We start from the raw sequence: 9,951 nt of genomic DNA, 5'->3' as shown, positions 1-9,951 counted from the left end.
CTTTCATGGATAAAATCCAGAAAGAGTTACAGGTCATGAATTTTGTTGTTTCCTAGATGGCTATTCAGGTAACAACCAAATTAAAATTGCATTGGAAGATTAAGAGAAGACTACTTTCACATGTTCATTTGGTACTTTTGCATATCAAAGGATGCCTTTTGGATTATGTAATGCACCAGCCACATTTCAAAGATGCATGCTTAGCATATTCAGTGATATGGTTGAACGTTTTCTTGAGATTTTTATGGATGATTTTTCTGTTTTTGGTGATTCATTTGATAATTGTTTAACTAACTTGGAAAAAGTTTTGAACAGGTGTGAAGAGAAGAATCTTGTGCTGAATTAGGAAAATGTTATTTTTTGGTAACAAACGGCATTGTACTTGGTCACATTGTTTCATCAATAGGAATTGAGGTTGACAAATCTAAAATCGAGTTAATTGCCAACTTGCCAAAACTAAAATCTGTTAAAGATGTTAGATCATTTTTAGGACATGCTGGTTTTTATAGAAGGTTCATCAAAGATTTTAATATAATATCTAAGCCATTGAGTAACCTTCTAACAAAGAATAATATTTTTGAATGGACTGAATATTGTGAAGAAGCCTTTGTTAAACTTAAAAACTTGCTTACTTCTGCTCCTATCATTCAACCTCCTGATTGATCATTACCTTTTGAAATAATGTGTGACGCTAGTGATTATGTCGTGGGTGCTGTCTTGGGACAAAGAAAAGACAAGAAACCTTATGTGATTTACTATGCAAGTAAAACTTTAAATAGTGCTCAAATGAATTACACTACCACTGAAAAAGAATTACTTACAGTAGTATTTGCATGTGAAAAATTCAGATCTTATCTTGTTGGCTCACCCGTTGTTGTTTTTAGTGATCATGCAGCATTGAAATATCTTCTTTCTAAGAAGGATTCTAAGGCTAGATTGATGCGGTAGATTTTGTTACTTCAAGAATTTGATATCACAATCAAAGTCAAGAAAGGCACCGAAAATATTGTCGCAGATTATTTGTTAAGACTGACAACAGATTCGAGATCTGACATCACACCAATCGATGACTACTTACTTGATGAATCTTTACCTTTTATCTATACAATGCCTTGGTTTGCTAATATTGTTAAATTTCTTGTTTTAGGACAATTGTCAGCTCATTGGAGTACCTCAGACAAAAGAAAGTTCTTCAACGAAGTGAAGAACTTTTATTGGGATAACCTTTATTTATTCAAATATTGTGCTGATCAAATATTTTGAAGATGCATTCCTGACAATGAGGTAAGTAGTGTCATTAAATTTTGTCATTCTAAGGCATTTGGGGGTCATTTCGCATTAAGAAAGACAACTGCAAAAATCTTACAAAGTGGATTTTACTAGCCCACCATGTTTAAGGACTCACATGCATTCTACAAGACTTGTGAAAATTGTCAAAAGTTGGGATCTATTTCAAAACGTCACATGATGTCTTTAAATCCTATTCTTGTCATTGAGATCTTTGACTGTTGGGGTATAGATTTCATAGGTCCATTCCCTCCATCATTTGGCTTCTTGTACATATTAGTCGCAGTTTATTATGTTTCAAAATGGATAGAGGCAATTCCAAGTCGAAACAATGACCACAAAACAGTGATAAAGTTTTTGAAAGAAAATATTTTGAGTCGATTTGGAATCCCTCGAGCCATGATAAGTGATGGTGGAACACATTTATACAACAAGTCATTTGAGTCTTTAATGAAGAAATATAGAATCACACACAAAGTTGCCACCCCTTATCACCCTCAGACAAGTGGATAGGTAGAACTTGCTAAAAGGGAGATCAAACAAATCTTGGAAAAAACAGTGAACCCTAATAGGAAGGACTGGTCTTTAAGACTTAATTATGCACTTTGGGCTTATCGTACTGCTTTTAAAACATCATTAGGTATGTCACCTTATAGGTTGGTCTATGGAAAATCTTGTCACTTTCCTGTGGAACTTGAACATAAAGCTTATTGGGCTATCAAAGCTTTCAATTCAAACCTTGATGATGCTAGCCAGCTGCGTAAGTTACAAATAAATGAGCTTGAGGAAATAAGAAATGATGCATATGAGAATTCAAAAATTCATAAAGCAAGAATCAAAGAGTTTCATGATAAGAGAATCTTGAGAAAAACATTCGATGTTGGTTAAAAAGTTTTGCTTTATAATTCTCGACTCCATTTATTTCCTGGAAAGCTAAGATCAAGATGGAGCGGTCCATTTATTGTGAAACATATGTATCCTTATGGGGCCTTTGATATTGACAATCCAAAGAATGACAATGTTTTTAAGGTAAATGGACATCGTTTGAAAGCTTGCTTTGATAATTTTCCTAGTGAAAATGAATCCATTGGTTTGAATGATCCTATATATAAAGGTTGATTATTTTGTTTTTCTCACATTATCTTTGTATTTCTTTTTGGTGTGACTCTTGTTTTGCTAGTCTTTCTCCAATCCCGGTCAAATGGCGGATAACGGTACTCCGTGACTCTTAAGTCGGTTCTTTCAGTTTCCCATGATAATTGATATTTGTGTATATATTTGTGCAATTCTTTGCTTTTTCTCCTTTTTTTGCATCGCTTCTTCAATTCTCATTTGAAAATGGACACCATGCCTGAAAAATTGAAAAAGTAGTTTCCCCCTTTGCCTCCAAATGTGATTACAAAAATTTACCATGCTAAGTGTGAAAGATTGAGGTTGTTAATGAATCATGGAATTCTTGAAGATATTCGCTGGCTAATTGAAACAAAGGTCCGATTATCAGGTGAGTCCTCCAATTCTTTATTTTCATACATGCCTGGAACATGTAAAAGCACTTTTGCAAAGAAACGTCGTGCAAAACAACTGAAAGTCTGTCACAGATGTGCTAGATGGACTTGTAATGCAACATGTCGTTCTTTAGAAATGGTATCTGTAAACCGTGAAGATAAAATACAATTCATTAAGGATGGCCTGAGTAAGGGGTCTTTAGATAATCTTCTATTGACTCTTGAGAGATGTGCATTGTGCAATTCATGATTTATGGCCACAATTTAATAAAGAACATGCTTGATATAGTCTTGGGAATCTGACTAAAAAAGACTTTGTTTGCCAGTTTTTAAGAAAACTGGATGGGAAGCCTATCCCCGACCCATAAAGGGCGTTTAAGCCGTTCTTGGACCTAAAACCAACGGAAGATGTGAGCCACAATCACAACTACTTGTACATACACATGTTTTCAAAAAAGAGAGAGAGAGAGAGAGAGAGTGAGACTCCAGCTGGCCTACATATAGATGGTATGATTGCATTTTCAATTACTCATCTATAAAATCTTCTCTTCCTTCCCTTTATTTCTACTCAACTCATACATTCAACAGATATAGAAATGTGTAGAAATGGTAGGTTCCTCAAGTCATGAAATAAGAAATATTTGTGTTTTCGGTGGATCCAGTCCTGGGAAAGAAAAGGAGTTTTAAGAATCAGCAAATCATCTTGGTCAGGTACTAGCTGAGAGAAAGATTCATTTAGTGTATGGGGGAGGCAGCCTTGGGTTAATGGGGGGTGTGTCAATAGCTATATTTTTAGGAGGCAGTCAAGTTTTGGGGGTCGTCCTCAAAGCTTTAGCAAAAGGGGACATAATTGGAAAACAATTGGAGAGGAACTACAGGTCTCCACAATATCTGATCGAATGAATACAATGTTTAACCATATTGACGCCTTCATTGCTTTACCAGGTGGTCTGGGCACATTGGAAGAGATCTTTCATATTTCCTCTTGGGCCCAACTGTACATTCACCATAAACCTATAGGTTTGTTAAATGTTAATGGTTTTTATGATAATTTGTTGTCTTTTCTTGATCAAGATGTGGAACAGGAATTTCTAATATCTTCGGCATGACAAATCATAATCTTTGCTACTACTGTTGAACAATTGATTAACTAACTATAGTCTTTCATCCCTGTAATTGATCCCTCCATGATTCACATAAATTGGTCAACTATGGAAAGTCGTAAAAAGCTTAGATTGGATTTGAGCCTTCATTTGTGAAACCTTGTGTCCTTCGTTTTTATTAATAGCATATTATTTTGTTTTGTTATTTCTTATATTTGTTTAAGTGTGTTTCAGGTTTGTCACTGTTCGCTGTTTCAGGTAATGTTTTCTATACTCTCTTTCTACCTTAGGACATTGAGGACAATGTCTCGTTTTGGTTGGGGGGAGAGGGTAGTAGTTGACATAAAAAAAACTAACTTACTAACTATTTTTGTTATTATTAAAACCATTTGACAAAACTGTTATTAGGATAGCAGAGTAAGGAGGAATTTTATTGACTCTTGAGACGCATCTTAGTAAATATTCTTATCAAGGTCTATCAGAATACTTCTTGAAATATTCAGATTTGCAAACTCTTGCATTGTTATCACTTGATTCTCCTCATATACTTATTTAACAAGTATTCTTAAACCTTCATTTTTACACACACACACTTTAACATATGATTGTGGGTTGCATATTGGATTATTACATTATTTATGTTCTTTTGTTAAAGGTAACAACTAAGGGAAAGAGATAGTATATAATTTGCAAAAAAAAAAATATTGATGATAATAAAAACGTAGATAAGTTTGGTTTCGTAGCCTCCTTAACCTAAGCAATTAAGCCCAAAGGGGTGTTTTAACATCTAATACCCTAAAGTCAACTGACATGGGAGCTATTGGCCTAGTGCTTGTTACATGGGTTAAGGAGAAAAGCTTAAGGGAATCAAACATTGCACTATCTATGTATCAGTATCTGCAACCCGAGTTACTAAGCTCGTAGGGGTGTCTCAACACCTAATGCCCTAAGACCAACTGGTCTGGGAGTCATTAACCGAAAGCTCGTTACATGGTTAAAGATGCATTGTGTTTTAAGTTATATGTATATATATTTAAAAAAAAGAAAAAAAAAAGATAATAATCCCAACCCAAGGAAGTAACCTTAGAAAGACATTAGAACAAAATATTGTTTTCTTCCAATAAAAGCCCCATCATCTATGTTTTCATACATTGAGAATATAAAAAAAGGTTTATTAATATCTTGTTTCAACAATATGAAGCATATATATAAATTTAATGAGAGTTGGTTTATTTGGATATATTAATGGAAGTTGAATGATGAATGTCTTACTTTGTGGAACTTGCAAATTGTTTTTCTATTTTAACGCTTTGATTACTAGAGACTAGTAATAAGTTGGTTAAGGGGTGTGATTAGTACTTAAAAGTGCATTTTTATCAAGGTTTTATATCATCATTTTGCACTTAAAGTATCAATAACTCTTTAACTAGAGCATGTTTTATAATAGCATATCTAATAATATAAGATACCTTTAATTTATGGTAAATGTTCATCTTAAATGCAGGCCTATCACATAAATGAAAGGATTGATTGATAAGTTTAACTACTAAAATTAAGAAGACAAAGAGAGGGCTAAGCTTAGAAAAGAGATGTTGGTTCAGTCCAAACTGGAACACCATTCGGTTATATGTATTGGATCATAACTGGAGCTGTAGAACTTGGATTTAGTTCCGGTTTATATATATGGAAAGCTAAGACATAGGCCTAAAACTTTCATGAAGAGGCCAAGATTTAAAAGTGCTATTTCGAGTTCAAATGATAGCAACAACTGAGAAGTCGGAATCTGTCTTGCAACCAAGACAATGTTCAGTGTTCAGCCCATATCTCGAGTTTTAGAAGTCCAAATGCATCGATTCTTGTTTTGTTGGAAAGCTAAGACAAGTTCCCCGAACTTTCATGAAGACTATCTATTCAAAGTGTGATGTTAGCAATGACGTTTTCTGCAGACAAGAAGATAAAGATTGTTACCAAGTCAAGAGGTGGCCACCCACACAACAATTAGTCATCAAATTATAGTTCTAAATTTTGGCCTATAAAAGGAGGCATTTTCCATGCATTTAGGCATCTTTGTTTTCAGATCAGATCATTTCCTTACTTGTTTTCTTTCTTTGTAGTTTTAATGTTCTAGTTTTATTTCATGTTATAGTTTCATTAATATCTTTTTTATGCCTTTCATTTCCTTTACTATACTTATATAATCATGCTCTCCTCTTACTTATTTATGTTTCTCTTCTTCATCATGTTTAGCTAAGTTTATCATGTCAAGGTGAAAAAGATACACTAATGGTGTAAGAATAAGTATAATATAAACACAACATGGACTTTAATGTTTGATACTAACATGTTTTGTATTTGTTATCTTATTCACTCTTAATACTTTGCTTGTTAAATGGTTAATCTAGATTTATGTTGTATAACCCTTGGTACAACAAATACTTGGCACTTTCATAGCCCAACTGTATGGTATAACCGACACCTGTGCTATGAAAGGAACTTGATTTGTTGTTAACATAAATTAACATCATGAATACCTGACAACATTTACAAGTATTAACATTATTCGAATAAGATAACTAATGTAATCATGTTAACAATTTATAATCCGATTGGAACCTCCTTTGTGTGTGGTTTCCAGTTTAGTAATAAAAAGATTTTATACTATACTTATTTGAAATACCATTAGTGGATCCTCTAACCTTGACAATTGTTTTATCCTTGTTTAATTCTTACATCAATATCCCATAAAATTCTCATAAACTCTTTGTTTTATTAAATATATATATTATTTTTAATTTATATAGTTCACCTCCTTGTGGTTCGACCCCGGTCTTGTCGAGTTATTTATTACTAAGACACTCCTGCACTTGGGATAAGACATCAATCTCTTGTCGGCTAAGCTTAGAAAAGAGATGCTGATTGAATTCAAATTGAAACACCATTCAGTTATTAGATCATAACTAGAGCTGTAGAACTTGGATTTAGGTCTCGTTTATATGGATAGAAAGCTAAGATATAGGCCTAAAACTTTCATGAAGAGTCCAAGATTCAAAAGGACCATTTTCAAGTTCAAATTAACAATTTATAATCCGATTGTAACTTCCTTCGTGTGTGGTTTCCAGTCAAGTAATAAATGGAGTTTATACTATACTTATTTGAAATACCATTAGTGGATCATCTAACCTTGACATTTGTTTTATCCTTGTTTAATCTTTTTATCATTATCACATCTCAAAGTTCTCTTCAACATCAATATCATTTTATTGTTTATAATTTTATATAGTTCACCTCCTTGTGGTTCGACCCCGGTCATACCGGGTTATTTATTACTTCCTGCACTTGGGATAAGACATCAACTCTTTGATCGTGTCAACAACTAGTCCCTTACCTAGACTCTCACAGACCATAGGTTCCTAGTAACCATAATACTAGGTGGAGACTCCTAAACTTTAATCATAGTTTTATGATTAAACCCAAAACATTTTCCTTCCCAATAACACACACCTCTTCAGGAGGCGTGAAAAGCTCGATGTCGCACCCTGCGACAGTGCCTTTAAGCCCTCACCTTCTAGATGGTATGTTGTTTAGCCCCTATCTCCATTATATATTGATTCTAGCATTATCACTTTCTGAGTATACCTTTGATCCCTCACCTTCTAGATAACACATTGTTTAGCTTCTATCTCTTTTGGATATTGCTTTTGGCACTATCATTTTCTGAGTGCATCTTTGAGCCTCTCAGTATGGCATATGATAATATATCATGTTGTTTTGCATGCTTGAATGTTTGGTTAATCATTTGTGAACCCATAGCAATTTATGTTAAGTTTTGATGTTGTTGTGGATTAGGCTGTTTTAGGGTAGCTTGTTGGTTTTGTTGAAGTTGTAAGCATGTTGTTTGAGCTTAAAAACAATGAATTTAATCAATGGAACATTGTTATTGCCTGAGAGAACGCTTGATTAGCTTGTTGCAGACATTGGCTTTGTTTGTTGTTTTTACTCTTGATTTTTTTTTTGTTTCTTGTTGTTTTGATAGTTCAAACAAGTTGTATTGAGCATGCTTAGGCTTTGGTTGTTACGTTTAGATTGCTTTTCTAGGTTTTAGTGGATTTTCTGGGTTTAAGGCATTTCTAGGTTGATGTTCATTTGTTAAACATTGTCTTAGGTCCCTGTTTTCGATGTCTTTTTAGTCGATTAATGGTTCTTACATATGGGTGCATATTGTTGATCATAAATCTAGGGTATTAATAACTTAAAAATACCAAATTCATGGATTTTGATCTTCGATTCTTTCATTTTATTTTTTTGCATAAAATCAATTAATCATGATAATTTTGTGTTTGTTGTGATGATCCAACCTTCAATGTGTTTTTAAATGATGGTTTACATGTTTCTGCACATTTAATTTAACGTAAACTTGTTTGGTTTACGATCCACGTTTCTGCATTCTTCATATGTGTTCTTCTTGTTCTTGACAAAAAAAAATCGTTTGATTTTCAAATTTTCATTCTTGTTTCTGCATTTTTTAAGCCTCTGATTTTTAGTTAAGGGCGTGTTTGATAAACACATCCTTTTGATTATCCAATAATGTTTATTTTCTTTTTTTTATACTTTTTCCAAACAAATCTCAAATAATTTTCAAGAAATTCTGAAAAAGTTTAGGGACCATTTTAAATTTAATTGTGGGTCCTTCATGTGTTTTCCAACCTTTTCATTTAATATTTGGGTTGTAAACTTACATTGTAAGATACTGACCCGATATTAAATATACTTGTTCTTCTTTAACAATCTACAAAGTTGTCATTTACAGACATAAATAACCAAACTCCATTATATAAATAAGTCCCTCATATGGAATCTAGACCAGCACCAAAGTAACTAGTCGTGTCAATCTTAAGATGTACCTGAAATACCCATACAAAGTAATCATAAATATTTCATAATTAATCCCCGCTATTTAAACTACATAACTTATTTTCGATACTTCTTTGAATAGATGTATTTATCAAACATAATATTCCTTACATGTAATTTATACTCCACTCTCCATGTTATAATATACCAATAATCTAGTATTTTAAATTTAAGTTTGGCAATCTTTAGGAAAGCCTATAATGTGGTTTTTTTTATGCGAACCTCTTGATCACATAGTCAAGCAACCCCAAACAAAGTAACCTCAAAAAAGTTGGATTGTATCATTCCCTCTCTCTTCGTACTTGAATCACCAATAAGTATAATGGATATTTCATAAGCCTCTTGTTTAAGCTTTTGGAGCCATTTTCTTGTCAACACTTGACTCCAACAACTTTGTATAAAAGTAGCAGCCTTCTCTTTCATCTTTTATCCTTTCAACGTTGTTGCTCCTCTATCTCTAAATCTTGTCATTCATAGAACAATTTGTATAACTAATCAAAATTTTGCCTCAAAACCCTAATGATACAGGATAGGTCCTTATGTTCTTAAGCGAGAACCTTCTTTGTTCCCTCTTTCTTGGTGAATACATGACATTAGTAAGAAAATGAAACAAAAGACAAGCAATATATGATTAAAAAAACACTATGGAATAGGCATTTTGACCCAAATTTTAAAATATGAAACTATAGAGACCCATCTGATTTTAATAAGACCAAAGCTGAAAACTTCAATTTATCTTATTACCCGAATGAATCATCCTTTGTCTTACCTAAAATTGTGATCTTATTGATTTTTTAAAACTCTAAATAGATATTTTGGATAGAATTAAACATTGGACACTTTTGTTTTTTACCAAAGGACAATTATCTCAAATCTAGACAATAACAAAAAAAGAGAAAACAAAACTGAACTGAAACAAGACAAAGAAAACACAAAAAGAAGATATAAACAAAAACAAATTTAAAAAACAATAACAAGGAGGATGTTTCCTAAATTTTAGAGCCTTGCTTTGATACTGACTAATGTGAATCCTGTTGATATAAAGATCTAGAAACACACCCAAGTAAGACGTTTCCCAAGAAAGCAAATATCAAGTTTGGAATTGAGTTTGACACAACAATAACTTGTATTGATGCACCAAGACT

Source organism: Populus trichocarpa, chromosome 2 (assembly GCF_000002775.5).
Source record: "Populus trichocarpa isolate Nisqually-1 chromosome 2, P.trichocarpa_v4.1, whole genome shotgun sequence".
Taxonomy (NCBI): domain Eukaryota; kingdom Viridiplantae; phylum Streptophyta; class Magnoliopsida; order Malpighiales; family Salicaceae; genus Populus; species Populus trichocarpa.
Note: the sequence above shows the minus strand (reverse complement) of the source record.